This window comes from Odocoileus virginianus, unplaced genomic scaffold (assembly GCF_023699985.2).
Source record: "Odocoileus virginianus isolate 20LAN1187 ecotype Illinois unplaced genomic scaffold, Ovbor_1.2 Unplaced_Contig_26, whole genome shotgun sequence".
Classification (NCBI taxonomy): domain Eukaryota; kingdom Metazoa; phylum Chordata; class Mammalia; order Artiodactyla; family Cervidae; genus Odocoileus; species Odocoileus virginianus.
Genome location: NW_027224343.1, coordinates 611,746 through 635,311, shown reverse-complemented (window position 1 = coordinate 635,311; position 23,566 = coordinate 611,746). Strand labels below are relative to the sequence as shown.

Below are 23,566 nucleotides of genomic sequence, written 5' to 3'. Positions count from 1 at the left end.
CCAACCACCTCATCCTCTGTCGCCCCCTTCTCCTCTTGCCCTCAATTTTTCCCAGCATCAGCGTCTTTCCCAAGAGTTAGCTCTTCACATCAGGTGGCCGAAGTATTGCCCCACTCAGAGGACTATCTGATTCTTCTGACCCTTTTCACACAACAAGCGGGGCTTTTCTCCAAATTCCATTTTAAAGAACAGAGTCTTTTCTAACCCCATGGGATCCGGAGGAATACAAAGACGCACTCCTGAACCAGGTTTCTAGTCCGAGCACAAAGGGTTTGTGCTTTCGTGTTCTCAGCCTTCCACTCCTGCTCAGAAGAACTTTATCTCCTGTTTCCTTCTGATCACTCGCCAGGGTCTTTTCAAATAATTGAGTCCGGCCCTCTCCAGCCATATGGAACTGCTTCCTTCTCCTTCTTCCTGAAGTATTCACAGCCATGCACATGTGCACACACATGCATGCACACAGTCTCCTACCAGGTCCATGCCAATCTGCAACACCAGCTTCCCTTCCAGCTTTCATCGTGGGTGTAGACAACTTGGCGCAGCGTAAACCACAACGCCCGGTAGAGCAGGTGAGGCGCCATCATCCACCTGTCAGCACCTCCTCATTACAGCCGAGCTCCCTTGAAACGAGGGGATTCTTTGCCTCCTGCCCCCATGGCCCAAAAGGAGCTGCTCACACAGCAGCTGTCCGTCCGCTTGCCCACCGCGTGGTGACCGGAGGCTGTGGCCGCCAGCTGGCGGGAGCCTGTGGGCGTTCGGGGTCATAGTGCGGAGCGGAGATGCAGAGCCGGCGACACCTCCCTGGAGGAGCCACAAACGCCAGGCAAAAAAGACGCCATGAGGCTGGAAGGAGCCCAGAACAATGGGAGGGGCTTGTTCCTCGTTTCCGGTCCGGGGTGAAGGGGCAGCGTCCGGGGCCCTGGCACAGCTTACCCGTGGCCTCCCATCAGCAGTCCGCTCTCCCTCAACCCTTCTCTCCCACTTTACTTCTTGGAATCATGCACAGCAGAGAGACCACCGACCTTAGGGGCTCTGTCACCAAAGACTCTTTCAAATTACTGCTGAGCCACTAGTGGTCTCATAGCAGGGGGAGGGTGGCGAGGTGAGAGAGATGGACGGGGAGGTTGGGGATTGGATACGGGTAGCAGAGCCTGGGCGGTCAGACGGCGGAGCTGCCTTGTGGACCACATCCGTTCAAATTCAGCAACGGCGGAACACAAAGGTTCTCCATACAGTGTGGGGACCAGCGCAGGTCCCTCCGCCCCCCAGGGCCCCAGGCCCGGAAAGGAACCGGAATCAGCTAACCCGTGCAGAGAGGCTGCGGCAGGCAGTCAGGGACACTGGCTGGCTCACCTATGGCCCCAGGTGAGACGGGGGCACCGTGAGAGCCCTGTTTAGTTCACACGTGCACGCGTCCCGCGGGGGGTGCTTTTAGAACATCATCTGATCCTCACAGCCTTTATTCCCATTGGGGCTGCTGCATCCTCGAGTGTTCACATAACTGTCCAGACTGCTTTTGTGAGGGACCTGGGGCCTCAGTGAGCCTCCGCTGACGTCAGAGAGCAGAGGTGGCCAGGGGCTGAGGCTGCAGCGTCCCCCAGCCCCTGTGGGGAGCCGGCTGCGGTCCCGCAGAGCCCAGCCCAGAGGAGTAGAGAGAGCGTTCCCTCCCACGCAGCCCCGGGGGATGCCCGCAGTGCCCTGAGCAGACCCAGCGCAGGTGTGGGCCGAAGGGCTGTGCCCTGGCCTGCCGGCCGGCTGGCTCTCCTAACCTCAGCATTGGGCGAGCACCCCGGGCTGGAGGTGGCTCCTGCGCAAACTCGGGGGGCTCCTGCCCGGGTCCCCTCCAGTCCGGCCTTCCTCTCCTGCTCTCGGTCATGTGATGGTTTCTCTCTCTCATTCTTTTTCTTTTTTTTCCTGAGCCCTAGAACTTGTGCAATCACCGCTTTGCACAAATGTTATCCTGCTTGGGAATTTAAAAAGAACCTGCCGTGGACGGTCCTTGGGAGGTCCCGTTCCTCCAGCGGTGAGACCAAAGCGCAGGATCGCGAGACTGCGTTGGCCTATAACCAGGTCAGAGCACGTCTGATCTCTTCTGCCCTCTTCTATGCGAAGCTTTCACGGCAGCCTGAGGACCTGAGGGGCGACTTTCTGGGTGGCAATTTGGGGACACAGCTGTCAGACAGACTACTCCTTCTTCTTCTTTTAGATTTCTTTTTTTAAAAAAAGAATTTATTTCTACCTGGAGGATAAGTGCTTTACAATACTGTGCTGGGTTCTGCCGTCCATCGGCATGAACCGGCCACAGACATGCATACGTCCCTGGGCTTCCCCGGTGGCTCAGATGGCAAAAGCTGTCTGCATGCAGGCGAACCGGGGCAGGGAGAACCCAGGTAGGGAAGATCCCCTGGAGGAGGACGTGCAGCCCACTCCAGGATTCTCGCCTGGGAAATCCCATGGACAGAGGAGCCGGGCGGGCTATGGTCCCTGGGGTCACAAAGAATCTGACACAATGAGCGACTCACACACACAAACACGTCCCCTCCCTTTTGAACCTCTCCCCCACCTCCCACCCCATCCCACTCCTCCAGGCTGTCACAGAGCACTGGGTTTGATGGCGCAAACGCCTTCGTGAATCCACCGAACACACGGCAGCCCTGGATTCAGGGTCAGCCTCCTGGGCGGGCTCATCTGCTCGCCCCACGTGGGACATGTGTCCAGCCTCCATACTAAGGTGGCCTACCCAGCCCTGGCCAGGGTGGACGACAGCCCTGGGCACCTCCTGAACCAGAAGGAGGAGCCAGGGAAACCAGAGCCCAGACTGATGCTTGAAGGAGTGAAAGGAGAATTAGCCACCATCCTCGCCACCAAAAATACACACCCACAGCTCATCAGACCAGCTCGGAAACTAAAAATAGGCGACGTGAGGGGACGACGAGGACAGCCCTGAAGGAAGTTCGTTGTTGACCAGAGGGGTTGGAAAAGCACCGGCTCTTCCCTCTGTTGGCAAAGCGGCTGATTGTGCAACACGCGAGGAGCCGGTGGTTATCTGGGCCGGCAGTTAAACCGGCGGAGGGGCCCCGCCCGCAGAGCCGCTGAGTCCGGCGCCCGGGCCCGCCCTTCCAGGTGCCCTACTGGCAGGGGCGCCCACCATTCGGGGCTTGTCCCTGGGCAGGCTCAGGGCTCCCGCTTCTCTTGGGAGGCCTTGACGGCCTCTGGCTGACACGCCCCCCACCCTCACCCGAGCTCGAAGTCTTACACCCACCGGAGCCTCATCAGTCCTTGGCATCCAGGATGAAGTCCCAAATCAAGTTAATAAGTTAACTCTCAACAGGCCACCGTGCACCCTTGAGAGATAGGGGAGGCTTCAGCCGGGGATAAACACTGTCTGAGGTCAGGAGGCTGAGGCAGGTGTCTCTGCAAAGCGCTGTTTCCTCCGGTCACGGTCACGGTCACGGGCGACTTCGTCTTCCGGGTCTCTCGGGAGGATGCAGGAAGCCCGGCCTGCACCGCGCACCTCGGGGTCTGCGGGGGGCTGGTGGCGGCCCCTCCCTTCTGCAGCCCTGCCCGAGGCCTCGGCCCTCCCACTCCTGCCCCGGCATCCCATGAACCTGGAGGGACTGCGGTGCCTGCTGTCATGCTCTTGAAGATAAACACGGCTCCATACCCTTGGGGTGAGAATCCCAGAGTTTTGATTTTCTCCATCGATGACTTAGATGACGATGCCGTGGCTTCTCTTCCTCCCTCTTCTTTCCTTCTTCCAGTGTCAGATTCTTTCAGGATGTTTATTTCCCTTGGTGTCCCCATTCGGGACATGGCTGAGCTCACCGCAGGCTCTACTCACCTGCTCTGTTCTAAGAGCTTCCTCTGCTATTTGGCACTGGCCCCATCCTGGCTCTCAGCAAACAGCCTCCAGCTGTGAGAGGAGCCCCTTACCAGTCCCCGGGATAAAGTCACCAACTCTAGTGATGCCAGCAGTCTTTAACCTACAAATATGGGGACAACTGGTCTACCTATCGTGACCTTGCGCCAGGAGCCCAGAGACCCTGGGGCCAATCCAGGCTCTGCCTCTGATGGGTTCTGTGTGTTGTGCTAAGTCACTTCAGTCACGTCTGACTCTGCGACCCCATGGACTATAGCTCACCAGGTTCCTGTGTCCCTGGGATTCTCCAGGCAAGAACAGTGGAGTGGGTTTGCCGTGCCCTCCTCCAGGGGATCGTCCTGCGTCTCTTGGGTCTCTTGCATTGGCAGCAGTTTCTTTCACAGGCTTCTAGTAGAGGCTTTAATAGGCTCTTGGTCAAAGCACCAGCCATCCCTGTACCCCGTTTTCTCAGGGTTTAAAATGAAGGCATTTCCTCATCTGTAAAGTGACTAGAAAACTGCCCAGGTCCCTTCCAACAACTGCAGACTGTGTCATTGGCTGGCTTTGGGCCCGAGCTGGGCTGTATGCAGCCCTCTCTCAGGAACACCTCTGTCTTTCCTGCCTCGAGCTTAGTTTCTGCCTAGAAAGTTCTAAGAGTTGAGACAATGAGAGGAGGCTGAGGAGCTGTTTGCTCCCCTGAATCAGGGCTTCGGATGGAGTTGAGGGATGTGGGGGTGGGGGGGAAGGGTAAAGTCGATAGCTCGACCTGACATGTTAACCACTGGATGAATTATTTTCACTTCTGTGAAAAAGGCTTTGGCTATGGCTTCACGGAGAAGCCCGCCACATTGTAAAACCACTGGTGTCACGAGCTGTCTTCTGGAGAGTGGAAACGGGGCAGGATGTGGTTTGAACTGACAGAAAGACAAGCAGTGCGTTTCTCCTTGGGGAGCTTGGAGCAATCATCAGGGGCAAGAACCAGAGGCTGCGACTTTCTGACTTGGAGCCAACAGTCAAGTCAGGATCAGGGAAACCAGTTGCTTAGTACCAAGGTGTTGAAAAAACAACAAGGAAACATACACACACAACCACCACAGAAAACAATCAGCTGACAATATTTCTCATTTTCGGGAGTAAAACTTTGCATCTATAATAGCAATTTCTGTGGTGGCTCAGATAGTAAAGAATCCACCTGCAATACAGGAGACTCAGGTTCCATCCCTGGGTGGGGAAGATCCCCTGGAGGAGGAAATGACAACCCACTCCAGTATTCTTGCCTGGAGCAACCCATGGACAAAGGAGTTGGGGGGGCTACAGTCCCTGTGGTCGCAAAGAGTCAGATATGACTGAGCAACTAACTCTACTTGCTTACTTACACAGCAGCTTACACACTTTAAGACACTTTCAAATACATGTAATGCTTGAGGTAACCTATGGAGAAACACACAGGTGTGTTGATATTCCTATTTTCTGGATAAAAACATTGAACAGGGCCTAGTTATGAAGATGGAAGTTTCGAAGCAGACCCAGGAATCCAGGACTCGATCCTTGATCCAAACCTGGTGTCTGATGCTTCTGAATTCATGTAAATAGAGCCCCACTTGAGAGACAAAAGCAGATGCCTAAGGTAGCAGCCCCCCGAGTTATCATTTCTTGTCTAGAATTCGCTAAGTTGTGTCCAACTCTGCAATCCCATAGACTATAGCCCTCCAACCTCTTCTGTCCACAGGATTCTCCAGGCAAAAACACTGAAGCGGGTTGCCATGTCCTCCTCCAGGGGATCTACCCGCCCCAGGGGTCAAAGCCGTGTCTCCTGCATTGTCAGGCAGATTCTTAAGCGCTGAGCCGCCAGGGGAGCCCCCGCGTCATCACAGCTTGTACCACGTTCACTGCCGTGAGCCGGGGCCACATCCCCGGCACATGTCCACAGTCAACGTACTAGCGTACTGAGGCACTCAGCAAAACTACAAACTCAACAATTGATTATGATGAATGGAAACACACACTCAAAGGCCACTCCTCTCCTAAGACTTAGATACAGAATTCTCTGGGCTATGACACCATCCTGTGGTGGACAGGCCTCTGCCCTGCCTCCCCTAGCCAGTTACAGAGATGAAAAGCCTTTTTCTTCTGTTTCCTGGAAAGGAAAAGTGTTGATGTGAGAAGAACAGGAGTTCAATGAGTACCAAGAAATTGCTGGCCGTCCACAGTTCCCAGAACCATACCAGTCACCTGGCTTAATCACTTTCCCACCCAGGACTCACTCCCACCAGAGAAGACTGCATTGCAGCTGCAGGGACCTTGCTGACCGAGGGTTTGTGATACTTGACATCTCTGCTGAGAGGAACCGTTTTGAAGAAGGTGATGCTCCTAGCACCTTTGTCAATTGGATTGGTGTAGCCGTGTTTTAGATCACTGTCCTTCCAAATGACTTGGGGGGAGTAACCTGAGGCCTCTGGGCCTGTTCTTTCATCTCTAACATGACAGCACCCACATTGTGGGTGGTCCTGTAGGTGCTCAGAGGCGTGCGGAGGCGGGTGAGCGCCCAGTACGTGGCCACTTGGTGCCTCTCTTGGGGTTCTTGAAGCAGGCCATCGCTTTTAAATCATAAAACTCCAGCCTGCTTTTTTGCTTCTGAGACATTATCCAGAGCAACAGACCTTGTTTAATGTTTTTCTGGCTTCCTTCCCCCTGTCTGCAATCTCTGGGGAGGAAGGGGGTGGGGAGGGCAGAGGGAGAAGGTCGGATGCCCACGTGTTGTGAATGCCTCAGATTCACCCACCACATTCCACTCGAAGCACGTGTTAGTTTAGCACATGTAGGCATTTAATATATGATAAATGTGACACCGTACATAGGTGAGGAAAGAAAGGACCACTCCACAAATGAAGCTGGAAAACTGGCTAATTATTTAGGAAAATATGAGTCTTTTATCTTTAACCACACTCCCAAAGAAATTCTATGGATGGATCAGAAATTAATGCCCTCCCAAATTCAAAATCAAATAGATGTACTTCAGAATGAGGAATGCATTTCTAAGCATAAATGTGATAGAAAGACATTCAGATCTGACTGAGTACAATACAAGCCTGGGAAAGCCACAGAAATCAGGTTAAAGAGTAAATGTCGCACCAGATTAAAATATTTATAACATATGTGAAAGCCCGTTATCTCCTTGGGTTACTTACTCTCTCATTCACTTCTAAGAGCTCTTTGCACATGAAGGAAACAATCACTCGAGCCTCGCGTGCCACATGCCATTTTACCTGTTTGCTGCGGTATTCCCTGTCTTGCAGAAATTTTAACTCCTCTGCAGTTAAACTTGCGAATCTGCAGAAATTAATTATAAGCTGACTTCATTGTGTATATATATATTCTATGTAGTCACCCTTGATGTCACCTGAGTCCCGTGCTTTGCCAAGAATAGCATAAACTATGCCAAAGAGCTGTTTGCTGTTATTAGAGTTTTAGTAGAGAGGGATTACACAGAATTTTGTACCTAAAGTCTCCTGCTGCCGTAAGAAAAGGGAGGGGGGCAGCTGATAACTGTTTTTGTTGGAATTTTGACATAAAGCTGCCATTCATAAAGCCTTCAAGCCCTGTCTGTTTTCAATCCGGGCCCTCATTTCTTTGTCTGAAATACCAACCAAGTCGCCAGCTCTCACTGAATGTTTTCAGAGACACAAGCCAGGAAAGTTATCAAATCCGTGAGTGACAACATGTGACAGACTCCATGCTGGGTGGCAGACACTGAATATTCTGTGATGTTATTCTTCACATTTTTCCAGGTCTCCTCCATCTGGGTAGGCTGGATATCAATATACCCAATTCCTTGACTGGTTTCTCATTCTGTCTTTCAAAGCTGGGTATGCGGACTTTCCCAGTAAGAACTAAAACAGGTAGCCATGGAATTCAACACTCCTGGTTCCACTGTGTGTGTGTGTGTTAGTTGCTCAGTCATTTCTGACTCTTTGCAACCCCATGGACTGTAATCCGCCAGGCTCCTCTGTCCATGGGATTCTCCAGGCAAGAATACTGGAGTGGGTTGCCATTTTCTTCTCCAGAGGATCTTCCTGACCAAGGGATCGAATGCAGGTCTCCCGCATTGGAGCCAGATCCTTTACCGTCTGAGCCACCAGGGAAACCCTGGTTTCATTGTCTCTCAATCTCCAAGAAGTTTTTATTGCTCTGGTAACCAAGAAAGAAAGGAAAAAACCCAGTCGTTTTTTAAAGTCATAACACTGAACTCAATGCATAAGGTCCTCTAATTGACCTCGAGGAAGCTCAGGGACACCATAGATCAGCTGCTAAATGACTTGAGATGTTTCAATTTAGAGAAGGTGTCTGGCTCCCTAACAGATTTGTCTGCCCGTAAATTTCTTGATTAGGCTAAAGGCCTCTGCCAACAGACCTGGGTATTCAATTCAGCATGTCCTTCATTTGAGCGGATATTGTGACTGAAAGCATGTTCTATCTGGGTGACACAATATTTAAATTTAAAATTGTGCTCACAGTTCATTTTCAAGAGATCCATTTCTTAATCTAGGTGGGAGATGGAAACTCAGGTTGGAGCTACGATGCTCTTAGAGGTTTCTTAACTGCAACTGTGGGCTGGAGAGAGACACTTCTGATTTCATACTACCTGCCAAGGATGACTTGTTTCAAGTATCTCAGTGCCTCTTATGGGAAAATACAGTTAAACACTTCTTTTTTTAAGCCACTCCTCTTGTGAGTGACTAGTTTCTCTGAATCTATTATTATTATCATTTTATTTGGCTGCACCGTGTCTCAGTTGTGGCCTGAGGGGTCTAAGTTCCCTGACCAGGGATTGAATCCAGGCCCCCTGCATTGGAAGTGTGGAGTCTTAGCCACTGGACCACCAGGGAAGTCCCTACACATTTATTTTTGATGGTCCAGTTCAGGTTCCATAAGACACCACTGAAACGCCCAAAGTAAATTCTTAGTATTAATCCCTGGCATTAAAGATAATACAAGAACTTCTCACTGTATCTCTGCTCAAAACCAGACAACTGGTTAAGAATCTGCGTGGAATTGGGGGCTTATTTACCAACTTTTCCACTCTTCTAACTATTGGAAGTAGAGGTATACGGCCAACATAGTTGCTTTTGAATTGCTCTGTTTCCCCCCTTTTTTTAACTCCTAATATTGTTTCTATCAAGAAAACCAAACTGATAATAGTGGAAATGTGAAAACCTTGCTTAGAAATACTTAAAAAAAAAAAAAAAAAGCAAGCAAACAAAAAAGCCTCCATTTTTGGTTTTCTAGAAGTTTCTTTTCCCAAGAAAAGAACCTCTTTTCTGGGTAGCTAGTTTCCCCCAACCAACTATAACTAAGGAGTTCTCTCAACCAGGAAGATTCAGGACAAAAATAAGTAGGTATAACTACAGATCCCGTGCAAACTGAATTGTTTTGGGATAAAATTACTTCTGCCAGTGATTCTTTAACAAGGGTAGTTAAAACCATTGATGCTGGATCAAATATTCCAAGCATCCTAAATTAACTGAACATTAAAGAAATAAGACCCAGTTATTTGACTTCTGGGCTTCACAGGTGGCTCAGTGATGAAGAATAAACCTGCAATGCAGGAGACAAGGATTCGATCCCTGGGTTGGGAAGATCTCCAGGAGAAGGGAATGGCAACCCACTCCAGTGTTCTTGCCTGGAGAATCCCATGGACAGAGGAGCCTGCAGGCTACAGTCCGTGGGGTCACAAATAGTCAGACACGACTGAAACTACTCGGCACACCCGCACGCAGGATCTCAGTAGCTGTGGCTCCCAGGCTCTTGGGCTGGGGCTCGGAAGTTGTGGCTTGCTGGCTTGGTTGCCCTGTGGCCCGTGGGATTCTCAGGGACCAGGGGTTGGACTAGTGCCCCCTGCCCTGCAGAGTGAATACTTAACCCCTGGGTCACCAGGGAAGCCTCTGAGGTGATCACTTGCAGGTTACCCTGTTGCATCTGGGTCAGGCTTGGACAGGGATCCCTGCCAAGAACGAGAGCCCTAGGGTCCGAAACTGGGCTTCCTGGGCGCCTCCCTGGAGGCTCTGTGCTGCCGCCAGGCCCCGCCAGGGAGACGGGGCGGCTGCGCTGCCCCCCTTCCGGGGAGACCACCGCGCTGCCCCACGTGGCTCTTTCTGCCGCCTCCCTGCTTCAGCCAGAGCCACGCCGTGGACGAGCGCGCCTCCTGGTTGCGGGCCTGCTCGTTTCCTCTGGCGCGGTCGCCTCTGCTCTGGCGCCGCAGCTCGCCGTGGTCCTCGGCTCTCGCCACGGGCACCAGGGCTGCCCCTCTCAAGGCCCCGGGTCTAGAACACCACGGACGGTGAGTGCCTGCGGGCCGTGGCGGCTTTGGCGTCTCTCACACCTCGTTTCAGGGCTTTGATGATCTCCCCTTACCGCAGCCACACGCTGGGAAGCTGCTCGCGCGGGGGTCTGCAGACCCTCGGCCGTTACTGCTCCCGTAACTTCTCGCCGCGTGCTTCCGGTTTGATCCTGCTGCGGTCTCTCCCCACCCTCTCTTCTGCTGTTGCTGTTTTCTCGGTCCTTCCGATACTTCTACAGCCAAATTTCTGTATTAAATTCCCTCTGAAATACTTACTATGACTTATGTTTTCCCGACGGGTCCTCTGATACCCAATCCCTGAGCCTGTCAACAGTGTCTGCCTCCCCAGACACGGGTACACACAGACAGACACACAGACACACCCTGTTCTGTGTCCAACCCTGGGCCATGTGGTAGCGAAGTATGATGTGCTTCTGTCCACTTCAAAACCTCCAGAATGTTCTTTTCAGCCAGGTTTGACCCGTATAAAAGGTCTGGCCACGTGTGAAGGGAACTGAACTGGACGATTGCCCCAGATAGAGGTAGGACAGCTGGTGAACATCATTTTCTTAACATGGCCCCTGCCCCACCTGGAAACACGCCTCCCTGTGGCTTTAGCATCTGTGGCCTCGACTTAAACCACAAAGAGCTGCTCATTATAAAAAGCTGAATGGAAAGTGTGCTTATTTGCCCAGGCATTTGCCCATGTTTCATAACAATGGCCATAACTTCTGTTCTTTTGATGTGCCTTTCGTTTAAAGAGAGAGAAGATCGCTGGCAATACACCAGACTCGGACGGAGGGAGACAGCACAGGTCGAGTTGGGTCTGAACCTGCGTGGTGGTCACGGGGAGAGGGGAGCCTGTGACACCTGATTCCCTGCTGGGTCATCGAGGCTGCCGCCTGCCATTCTTACTGCCACTCGGGGACAATTGAAGATAAGTTTTTAAAGGAAGTAGGTGCGTGCGCGCTAAGTCACTTCAGTCCAACGTTTTGCAGCCCTATGGACAGTAGCCCGCCAGGCTCCTCTGTCCATGGGATTCTCCAGGCCAGAATACTGGAGTGGGTTGCCATGCCCTCCTCCAGGGATTGAACGAACCTGCGCCTCTTACATCTCCTGCATTGGCAGGCGGGTTCTTTACCACTAGCGCCACCTGGGAGAAGCCCAAAGGAAGTAGGTACCTTTCCCCAGCGTCCCGGCGTGAGTGGGTAACTGAGGGCTTTGAGCATCACACATGCGGGCGAGGAGCCCAGCGGCAGGGAGAGCTCGGTGTCCTGGCCCGGGCGCCCCCGCCTCAGGCCGCCAGCGGCTCAGGGTGGAGCCTGGAGCGGCCAAGGCCAAGGATGCTGCTGCAGACGTGGGCGGGAGCCCCCCAGCGCCAACGCCGCGTAAACCAGGGCTCCGGGCTGGGACGTGGGGAGCCTGACTCAGCACGACCTGCTCCCAGCTGAGTCATCCACCCTGGGGCCACTGCTGAGCCGGGCTTCTCAGTCGACCCCAGGGCCACCCGAGGAGGAGCTGAAGAGCAACCAGGCAAAATCCTCAATCCCAGAGTTCTCGCTCCGCTGCTGCTGCTCCGCAGAGAAGAGTCAGAATTCCGCCTCCTGCAGAAGCCCACAGCCTCACCTCTCTCCATCTGCAAACCGCTTCCCTCCTCCGAAGGGCCTCCCCCTCAAGGCTCCCTGGACCAGCCATGGAGGGGCCTCACTGGCCGTCAACTCAGTCTGCGTGCGCTTCCCATAGGCATCCTGGAGGCGGGGAGGGACCTCAGGAGCGTCCTCCGCATCGTTTTTTACCAAATACTACATGTGCACGCCGGGCACTGACTGTGCTGAGCACAGAGTGTGAGATGTGAGCCTAACGCTCAAGCAGTTTCCGGGCTTCCCAGCCGGTGCCAGTGGTAAAGAACCCGCCTGCCAATGCAGGAGACATAAGAGACGCGGGTTCAATCCCTGGGTCAGGAAGATCCCCTGGAGGAGGACATGGCAGCCTCTCCTGGATGCTTGCCTGGAGCATCCCATGGACAGAGGAGCCCATTCAGTCCATAGGGTTGTAACAAGTCAGATACAACTTAGCTCTATGCAAGCAGTTGCCAATCTAGTGAGAAAAGGAAGAAAAAAAAAGCCAAGCCAAGTTTCTTCAAGCTCTCGATTCCATGCCCCGGGGAGCTTATTCTACAGAATCCAGGCGGGCGTGGAGAGACCCCTGAATGCTGGAGGAGGACATGCTTCAAGGCGGAGATGCAACCTGAGGTTGGCCTGGAACAACCAGCAAAGGTGAACGGGAGGGAGGCGAAGAAGAAGAAGAGGCCCAGGGTGCAGGGGAGGGAAGAGGCTGCCTGCCGCGGCCTAGAGTGGCCTCTGCCCCGCGCTCCCCAGGACCCCAGACCTGCCCGCTTCCCGATGAGTGGGACTTGCCTCCCTGCCATGGGCCCAGGGTCCCCGCCCCCCTTCCTGTTCCTGGGGGCAGGGGCTGTCCCCTGCTCTGTCCCCAGGCCTGAGCTCAGTACCTGGGGCACAAGATGAGGGAGTTGGATGGTGACTGAAAGGGAAGGGAAGGAGGAAGGCCTGGATGCACAGTGGGCTCGCGGGGGGTCTGACCCCCTCACCCTCAGCGGGCTCTTGGTGATGTTACCAGGACCCCAGGGAAGCAGAGAAGCATCAGCAGGGTGTGGGGGCGCAGGTGCTCCTTCCACGGCACCTGGGATGTCCCCCTTTCTCAAGCCGCTGCTTCTTTCAGCTCGTCCTGCTTGTCCCTGCAGACGTTGCTCCAGAAGCAGTGACAGCGGTGACTTTCTTCCCAGTGGCCGGGTTTGGGGGCCACCCTGCGGGGGTAGGGGGGACTGGTTCCTCTCCTGTGACCCCCCCACCCTGCTTCCGGAGGCCGAGGCCCTGCTGGAGATGCCTCTTCTCCTCCGGGCTCTTCAAACCCTGTTTCTCACGTTCTGGGTCCCAGGAATCCCCGTGCTCTGACCTGCAGGGACCTGCCTCTCCAGCAGGCTGGGCTCTGTCTGCAGAGGGGACAGAACGGCTCATCCGGCAGGGTCTGCTCGGGGAGCTGGGGGTTGGGGTCAGCTCTCAGAGGACCTTGGAGCATCACCTTGAGAATTTACCCCGAGGTTAAGGAGAGCCATTAACGAGTTTTCAGCAGGGGAGACACCGGTTAGATCTGTGTTTCAGAAAGATAACCTCCAGCTTTTTTAGATGTGAAGGGCTGGTATTTTTAGCTGTGAAGGTTTGCCTGGGCTAATGAATCACTTGTCACAGGTCTTGTCTCATGGGTCCTCATCCATCAATACCCATCTCTAATCCATTATCCAGACACCCAGGCCACCTGGATTTACGGGGATGTGAGAGAGCCCAGTGCAGAATGTGGGGGTGGGGGATTCCGAACTGGGAGCCTTTGAGGTCCCCCTGACCTGAGGCGTTCCATCACCCCTGGCCCAGGGTAAAATATGATTTCTGCATAAGCCACTGGGATTTTTTAAAATGTCTCTTTTGCAGCCCACCAGAACTAGGTTGCTGTATACTTGTTCCAACAGGAGAGGATGTGTGTAAATCATCTGATTAAGTTGTTACTGGGTAAATCAGGAGCATCTGTCTGCGTGAGTGAGCCTGAGGCCTGGCGTTGGTGATCTGTGGCACCAACAGTGGTGTCTTCCCGTGGGCGGCATTGCAGAGCCAGACACGGCCGCCGGTGCTCCCCGTGACTGCCAGACACGGGCTCCAGGGAGCGGCTGCTCGGATGGGCCCCGGCCCGGCCGTGCACACGCCCTGCAGCCCTGGGCAAAGCACTGAACCTCTCCGTGCCCTCCGTCATCTCCTTTGTAAAATGAAGCGATAACAGAGTCTACCTCATGGGGGTGTTGTAAGGATTTAACCAGTATGTGCAGAGGGTTTAGAATAGCGTCTGGTACACAGGAAGCAGATTCTCACAGAATGTTATCTCTTCTGATCATTCCATCGCACCCTCATCCCCTGCTGCAGTCGCCCATCTGTGGAGACGGAAGCAGAATCGGACCTATGTGTGTCTGTTACTTGCCCGTTGACTCAGCATGGATTCCTGGCCTGTCCACGTCCAAGCCAAGAGCCCCGGCTGTGTCCCAGCCTCTGTGACATTCCCACTGGTGCTTTTTCCCAGCTTGACTCCAGGATGCCTGCCTGTCTCCTTGGATTGTGTCAGCCCCATCTAATTAGTAACTAACATATTTGCAGAGATTTAAGACTGGGTGCCTGGGATAACTCTAACTAACTGTCTGATGTGAATTAAACCAAGGATATTTGTATTTCAAGTTTCCAGAATATTCTAAGCACTCCATCATGTTTGGTGAATGAATGAGTGGCATGAAGGGCAACAAAAGACGGCACCATCTGGGCTCGTGTGGGTTCGTTATTCCATTGCACACATCACACAGAGTCAGGCCATGCTGTGAGCAGTTAGAAAATGATCTCATTTAATTTACTAAGTGTAAACCTTAAATCATGCTGTAAAGCTGAACACAGTCATGAAATCACATCAATTAATTCTGGTCAACTGACCAGATACTTTGCTACTTGATAAACTTAAAATGCAATGTTTATTGATATAGATTAACTGTGACTTAAGGAAACTAAATTTACAAACTTACACAATTGACAAATTAGAGGCTATTTGACTTACCAAAGCAATCTTCAGCTTTACAAAAAAAAGATCCACTGGAAGAATCTATAAATTTCAGACTCTTTGTGAGTGTTAAAAATATAATTCAATTTCTGAAATTCATTTTTTTTTCAGGGATACATCCACTGTACAAATAAATCCAGCTCTAAAATACTGCTGTTGAACTTAGTAGAAATGTCCCAAGAGCAAATGCAGGTACTAATGAGTATATAGAACTTGTAAAAGAATAAAATGTAGAAATGTATTAAAGGTGAAAGATGGGAAGAAGGACCAAAGGTGACCAAGAAAGAAATTATTGGAAGAGGAAGAAAGTCAGAAAGGCCAATGGCCAGACAGAATCCAGGCCTGTAGGGTATTCTAGGGACAGCAGGAGTCTGTGCATCCATCCCTAGCTTAGGAGAACAAAGAAAGACCTGAGCCCCTGGAGCAGGCAGCAGAGAGGATCTGCGTCCCTCAAGTGTCCCAGCCAACGTGCACCGTGGATACTCTCCTCTCTTAGGCCCAGTGATTTCTTTCTGTGGGATCTTGGTTCTCTGACTAGAGATTGAACTTGTGCCCCCTGCATTGGAAGCGCAGAGTCTTAACCACTGGACCACCAGGGAAGTCTCTTTAACTCTCTCTCTAACAGATCTGATACCCCAGCAGAGCAGAGACATGATGGAGGCAGACCTTATCCAGACGCTAGCAGGGCGACTGATCAAGGCACTCATTTAAATCCCAGGGGAATCCATCTGAAACGGCATCCTCATGCTGATAGGATTCGGTCAGCGTCTCCCAAGTGTTTTATGGGTTCCACCAGATAACACTCTCCACACATAAAAAGATATTCCACATTCTTAACAATTCACTTGGCACAATAATAAAGACTCTGAGAAGTTTTCTTTTTTTTTTTACAAGTGAGCCTATTAATATTTAGAGAAACAGTTCTTTCATCAGACAGACTCTGCAAAACCCACCGTTGGTTGAATAACTGTACTCAGGGACCACTGCTCCGCACCAACCGCTGGAAGCATTTCTAATCCAGATCAACAGGCTCTGAACTTGATCCTGGCCAGTTCAACTTTTGTTTTTTTAATCAGTGACTGTGTAAGGGGTAAAATCCATGCTTGTCAGTGATTGGTGGAAAGACAGTTAATGGAGCAGAAAGTGAAAGTGAAGTCGCTCAGTTGTGCCTGACTCTTTGCGACCCCATGGACAGTAGCCTGCACCAAGCTCCTCCGTCCATGGGATTTTCTAGGCAAGAGTACTGGAGTGGGTTGCCATTTCCTTCTCCAGGGGATCTTCCTGACCCAGGGATCGAACCCAGGTCTCCCGCATTGTAGACAGACGCTTTACCGTCTGAGCCAATGGAACAGAAGGCAGCGTCAAAAATGAAAATCACCCGAGCAATGACTGCTCTGTGTCCCTGCTGGGTGGCATTCGCGTTAACTGCACGAGTGTTCCAGGGGAGAGCTGACTCAGCAGCCGGCCATGCCTGGACCACAAGCACAACCCGAGTCAACACCACAAAAGTAATACAACCCGAAGCCACGTGAACAGATGTTAGCTGTCCAGACCTTGTCTGGAGTGCACATTCCAGCCTAGATACCACATTCAGAGAGGGCCACTTGAGACTGAATTACGTGCAGAAGAGTTTGGACAGTGTGAAAAATTCCATTATATGCAAACTATTTGAATCTATTAAATATGCTTAGTGAGAATAAGAGAAAAGCAAGAGGCTGGGGTATTGATTTGTCTTCTACATATAAATAATTATCTTATGTACATTGTATAAAACTTGGTCAAGCGCTCAAAGTCTAGATAGTGAACCAAAGGGTAGAAGTAAAATTTCACTCAATATAAGACCACTTTATATTTTGTATGGTCCAATAATGGAATGCGCTTCCCCAGCGGCTCAGCAGTAAAGCATCTGCCCGAAATACAGGAGACACAGGAGCCTTGGATTCGATCCCTGGGTGGGGAAGATCACCTGGAGGAAGGCACGGCAACCCACTCTAGTATTCTAGCCTGGAGAATCCCATGGTCTAGAGTTCATGGGGTTGCAAAGAGTCAGACACAGCTGCGCATGCACACATACATAACAGTGGAATAGGCTGTCCTTACAAGGAGTGTCCCATCATGGAAGTGTTTAAACAGAAGCTGAACGCCCAAGTGTCAGGGCTAAAGAAGGGGTGACTTTCTGCTTAGATTCTAAGCTTTTTTCTGGTTATTTAATTGCATAAGACAAATGCTAAGTCACTTTTGTTGTTCTGACTGTGCGACCCTATGGATAGACCCATGCAGCCTGCCAGGCTCCTCTGTCCATGGGATCCTCCAGGCAAGAATACTGGAGTGGACTGCCATGCCCTCCTCCAGGGGATCTTCCCAACCCAGGGACCAAATCCATATCTCTTACGTCTCCTGCATTGGCAGGTGGGTTCTTTACCACTGGTGCCACCTGGGAAGCCCATTTAAACAACACTGCCTCATTGTGGGGGGGATGGTAGTTGAGATCACTTAGCTTGTCCTTGCCCTAATTCGCAGGATCGTGTCCCAAGCCGAATCCTCTCTGATGTTTCCGCTTTTAATTCTCAGTTCAATCTGAAAATGAGAATCACTAGCCACTGAGATGCCCAGCAGTTCGTGCTGTGTCCAGGTCATTCTTTAACACCGTGAGACTCCTACACGTCTTCCCAGCAAACTCCTCTCTCTGTTCCATCTGGCAGACTTGGTTTCTATTCCTAAAAAATTAAAGAACTTTGACTCCAATCCCTCAGGTTTCAAGTCTACTGCCTTTTACAATGTTATCTTGACTGTTCAAGCTTATTGGAGCAAGAATTCTGGTTGTAGTTTCATAATATACTTATTTCCTATCCTTACACCTTGGGCTTTGAACTCCACAAGTATTACAGCGACAGGACAGGGGACTGTGTGTTCCACCTTCTAGAATTCACCCCCAGGTGTGTACAGTCTCCGAAGAACCCAAGAAGGCCTCTGTGAACAGATTTATTTACATTTTCATCATTAAAAAAAAAAATACATGTCCTGCAAGGCACATTTTTATTTGGAAGGCAGCCCTTCATTATGCAAATCCCAATTTCTCTGTGAAATGTCTCACTAACGGTGGAAGTCTTATACCTATTGTTTCTGGCCTGGAACCAAGAAAATGGCACAGCCACTAAAAGCTCACTTGTTACACAGCTGGTCTGACAGTTAATAAATGGGCTTTATTGGGCTGGAGGGCAGCAGGCCTCCCTGAGCCGAATTTAGGACCCAGTTGGGTCTCAAAGGTCGGGAGGCTTCGAACGAAGCTCTAACGTCATGCTGTTAACTCCCGGACTCCTGGCAGACCAGAGTTTTCTGTTTTGAAAGTAATGGCCTCATGTTTCTCGTGAACAAGTCCTGTTAGAGATCAAAGCAATCTTTCATAACCTCATTTTGATGAGTTAAGGGAAAATGAACCAGAAACATGAGGATTAAATGTCCCTTAAAATTCCCCTTGGGATGTAAATACCGAGAAGAATGTGCTGGGCCAAACTACATATGGGTTTTTATCAGACCCCAACCATGTGGGGTAAACAGCGCGAGGCTTCTGACAAATTGAGACATGTCTGGGTTTGTCTCTGCCTAACTGGTCTGCATTATGGTCCTTGAGGGGGTCTCAGAATGGGGAGGGCACCTGTGATCTCCTGGGGGCCTGCTCCCACCTACAGGGCTTATTCTCATCAAACGGACCAAGTGCAACCAGCCAACATTAAGGTCGTTATTTTTGCTTTAAATCACTCATTACATGAAGCAATTCCACCCAGTTTAAGATGTCTCTTAGGGCTCCAAGCTTATAAGGAAAAATTATTTTGTTTATGTGTTAATTTCTCACTAAAAACACAGTACTCTCAAAGGAATTTCTATAACATATAACCAAAGAGGAATGCTAATTCGATCTGTCTCTTGTTTTGTTTTCAAATATCTTTGTATCTATCTAAACATTTATCCTAAAATTATTAACAACTCCTTGCCTACAATTAATCAAAAAATATCCTTAAAAGAGGGGTGGCAGAGAGATGAACATCTATGAGAGGAAATTAGGAATAATCTGTCGCTTAAGTGTGCAATGAATGTAAAACCATAGAGGTGTTTTTCTTTTTTTTTAAGACTTTTTGATGTGGACCATTTTTTAAAGTCTTTACTGAGTTCGACAATATTGAAACAACATTGTTTCTGTGTTACATTTTGGTTTTTTGGCCAAGAGGCATGTGGGATCTTAGCTCCCTGACCAGGGATCAGACTTGCACGTCTACACTGGAAGGCGAAGTCCTGACCACTGCTCTGCCAGGGGAGTCCCCACAGAGGGCTTTATTCATGTTGATTGAGGTGAAATTCATGCGACATAAAAATAACCATGTTAAACTGAACAACTCAGCATTAGTACCGTCACCATGTTGTATAACCATCACCTTTACTTGCAGAATATTTTCATTGCCTTAAAAAATGAGTGAGTGAAAGTCATTCAGTCGTGTTTGACACTGAGCGACCCATGGACTCTACAGTCCGTGGAATTCTCCAGGCCAGAACACTGGAGCGGGTAGCCTTTCCCTTCTCCAGGGCATCTTCCCAACCCAGGAGTCGAACCCAGGTCTCCCGCGTTGCAGGTGTGCTCTTCACCGGCTGAGCCACAGGGAAACCCCTTAGAAAAGGAAGCCCTGTCCCATGAAGCAGTTGCCCTGCCCTCACCTCTTCCCAGCCCCTGGCAACCACCAGGCAGCTCTCTGTGTCTGCAGACCGGCCTGTCCATCAGTGAATCATACAGTAAGTGACGATTGGTGTCTGGCTTCTTTCACTTACGACATTCTGAGGTTCATTCACCTTGTAACATGTACGATACTTCATTCCTTTTTATGGGTGAATAATGTTCCATGATACATACATACCGCACTTGATTATTCATTCACCCATGGAGGACACTTGGGCTGTTTCCACCTTTTGCCTGTTGTGAATAGTGTTGCTGTGAACATGTATATACATGTGTGTGCACATGTATTTACTTGAACACTTGCTTTCAATTCTCTTGGGCATGTTCTAGGAGTGGAATTGTTAGAAGATCATTTGATGCTACCAAGAACTGTAGCTATACTCTGCAAGTCTATTTTATTCCCAACACCATAACGCACACATGTAACAATCTGCATAGCTCTCTTCGTCACTCTCCACCACCAGTAGACCCGTCACTGGTTCCCCTGCACTGGAACCAAATTGAGACCTGGTGTTTCTCTTCCTGATGCCACAAAGAGCACAAGAAAAAGGGGGCGGTTACAGTGGCTGCTGGAGGATTGGCGCCTTCGAGGGACGCAAGAGAGCTCCTACCCTGGGAAGGAGCAGTGTTCACGGGAGCCGGGCCTGACCTCTCAGGGTGTCCGTCTGTACTTCCCATCCTATTGGCAAGGTCACCAAAGGACTACATCAACTCCACATGGCAAAATCACCAAGGTTTACCCTTCTCAAGACTGAAAGTTTGGATCATATTCTCAAGCAAAGAATCAACCAGTGAAGGTGCTGGTTAAAGGCAAGTGGTAGGATGGATAGATATTCAACCAACCTTACTCTTATGAACAGTTGCAGAAAAGCAGACTGAATTTTTACCTCCCTTTTTTTGTGTCTAGATAGAAGTTACACCCCTTGGTATATGACCTCCAAAATGAAAACATACATCTACAAAAACGTGTACACTTATGTTCACAGCAGCATTATTTGTAACAGCCAAAAATGAAAACAAACCCAAATAGCCACCAACTGATAACTGAATAAATAGATTGTGGATACAATAGAATATTATTCAGCCATCAAAATAAATGAAGTACTTTGGGCATGGAAAAATGTGAGGTATCCTAGATGCAATAGAAATGACAAAGTCATAAGGAAATCTGCTGCACAATTTTATGTCAACAAATTTATAAATATAGATAAAATTGCTAAGTTTCTAGAAAAAAATATAACTTTCCAACACTGAAAAACAAATAGAAAACTGAATAAAGCAATTTTAACATTAAAAAAAGTTGATCTGACAAATATTTGCACCTTCCAAACACCTTCCCCCTACAATGCTAGTCTTAGATGATTTTAGTAGTGAATTTTACAAAATCTTCAAGGAAAGGATCATCTTTATAAGTTCTTACAGGTGTCACTAGTGGTAAACAGCCCACCTGCCAAGGCAGGAGACGTAAGAGCTCCTGATCCAGGGATCAGGAAAATCAGGAAGATCCCCTGGATCAGGGAGATCAGGACGATCCCCTGAAGGAGGGCAAGGCAGCCCACTCCAGTATTCTTGCCTGGAAACTCCCATGGACAGGGGAGCCTGCTGGGCTACGGTCGATAGGGTCGCACAGAGTTGGACACGACTGAAGTGACTCATCACGCACCCACAGACAAGAGGAAAAACGAGCAGGTCGCTTGGTTTGGAAAGCTAGTACAGGTTTGACAGCAAAATTAAACAAGGACAGTACAAGAGGAAAAAACCCAACAACTATAAGATAATCTCATTAATAAATGTAGATTAGAAGTTGTAAATAAAAACAATTGAAATACAACCCCCTCAAAACAGAAATATTTTTATAACAAAATATACCATAATCAAAGTTAGAGTTAAAAAAAGAAAAAAACAGGCTTAGAGAAGATATTTGCAGGATCTATAACAAAGGACTTGGTAAATATATATTTATTTTACCAGATAACATATTTAATGGAGGAAGAACCTAAGCAAATAAATTAAAAAATGAAAGCACTCCAACAGGAAAGTGGGGGAAAAAATGAGAACAGGTAATTTTCAAACGTGGAAATCCAAATACCATTATTACATATATTTTTTCTTATTTAGAAGATTACTTAAATTACTTAATTACTTAGATTATTTAAACTACTTAAAATTATGGTATTCATATTCTATCATTTTTTTCACTTAAGAGAGCATTTCTGAGAATTCAAATGCATCTTGCATGCAAAAGTTTATAGAATGTTAGCATTATAATTCTATTTATAAAACATTTGAAAAAATAGAGCAACAGTATATCACTTGAAAATATTAAAATGCGAGGAAAACACCATGAGAAACTGGAAGCTTGCACAGTAAAACTATGAAAGTGGTGTCCTTCGGGATAAGGCTGAGGGTGTCAGAGAACTTGAAAAATGTAGTTGCATTGTATTTCTGAGAGAAAAAAAGACAAAGTGTTGGTAGCTGTTAATGCTTCGGTATGGATTCTCTTACTCTGTTTCCCCAGTCACATAGAAATGATAGTTTTTTAATGTTCCCCTCTTTTCTTTCTCTAATGTGAGAAAGACAAACTCACTGTTTGATCTATACGTTATAAGATGTTGCAATAACATCATGAGAAAAATAACGGAATGTTCTCGGTATAAAAATTACAGAGGGGAAACCCCATGCTGGATTCCTCCCAAGATATGCTTTTAAAAAATAAGTAAACTTCTATAGTTTTATTTGCAATTCAGTTTTAAATTATACATGCACTTCATCCTCACGAGGTAGAGAGAGAAGAACATAGCGGTTCACTTATAATGATTTTAGGTCTTAAAAAACTAAAGGTTGTTTTCCCTCGTGGCATTGTCATGCTTTTGGCAATGGTTCTACACTTGTGTGTAGCTACAAATCTAAGTCTCCCGAGACCACGCTTGTGACACACACTTGTCATTCGCAGGCCAAGCCACAGGATGCCACTGTTGGGTTTATGCTGTGATGGGCTTTTACTTAAGCTGAGCTGAATGAGGAAAGAAAAAAATCTCTTTCTCATAAACAGAAAAATGACAATTGTTTAAGACTTAAGATTCAAAATCTGATGAGCTCTAACTTTAAAAGTCCTTTAAGTTGGGTTTTGAACATCATGTATTGAAATTACATGTCTTTTAATAATTGCATCTCAGAATCAAGTCAAAACAAAATATTTTGGACCAGTTTAAAACTGTGAGCACTCACAAGTGTTCAGAACAAAGCCCTCCAAGACTTAACATTTTCAGGCTTCATTTCTACGCCAGCTACGTGAAGTCAATTTCATCATTTATAGACTCACAGATCTCTGTGGCATACCACTTGCTAAAACTGACAATGTATTCATTCATATTTGAACCTACCTAAAATTGTTTCTTTTTAATGGGGCTTATGTAGTTTTTAAATCAAAGTTTTGGGTAAATGATATTACCTTTTCTTTTGATTTACTTAAAGATACTTTATTTGTATTTCTGAATTGGACCACAATGGACAGTTACACTTGGTACTTTAAAATTTCTTTCTGACCTAGTTCCAGACTCTAAGAAGTAATTAAAGGTTTATAAATTAACCATTATAGGTCCCCAAGAAACAGATATTTAAAGGAACGCATTCCTTTTGTTTTTTGAGTAAATAAAATGTACAGCAGAGCACTCCCAAAGTAGAATACATAGCATTAAAAAGTGACTATATTTATGAATATCCGGTCTATACATGTGGGAAATAAATTATAGTCACTCAGAGACTATAATTAGGGGTATATGGGTGGCGCTAGTGGTAAAGAATCCACCTGCCAATGCAGGAGACTTAAGAGACACAGGTTCGATCCCTGGGTCAGGAAGATCCCCTGGAGGAGGGCATCGCAACCCTCCAGTAGTCTTACCTGGAGAATCCCATGGACGGAGGAGCCTGGAGGGCTACATACAGTCCGTGGGGTCTCGGAGAGTCAGGCATGACTGAGCGA

At 48.8% G+C, this 23,566-nt stretch overlaps 1 long non-coding RNA gene across 1 annotated transcript; it reads left to right on the top strand.

Annotated features, from left to right (window-relative positions):
- Positions 1-3,469: 3,469 nt before the first annotated feature.
- LOC139034123 (uncharacterized) lies at positions 3,470-15,095 on the top strand. The gene is made up of 3 exons (XR_011486568.1): positions 3,470-3,671; positions 6,117-6,220; positions 10,958-15,095. It is a non-coding gene; the product is annotated as an uncharacterized lncRNA (long non-coding RNA).
- Positions 15,096-23,566: the final 8,471 nt, after the last annotated feature.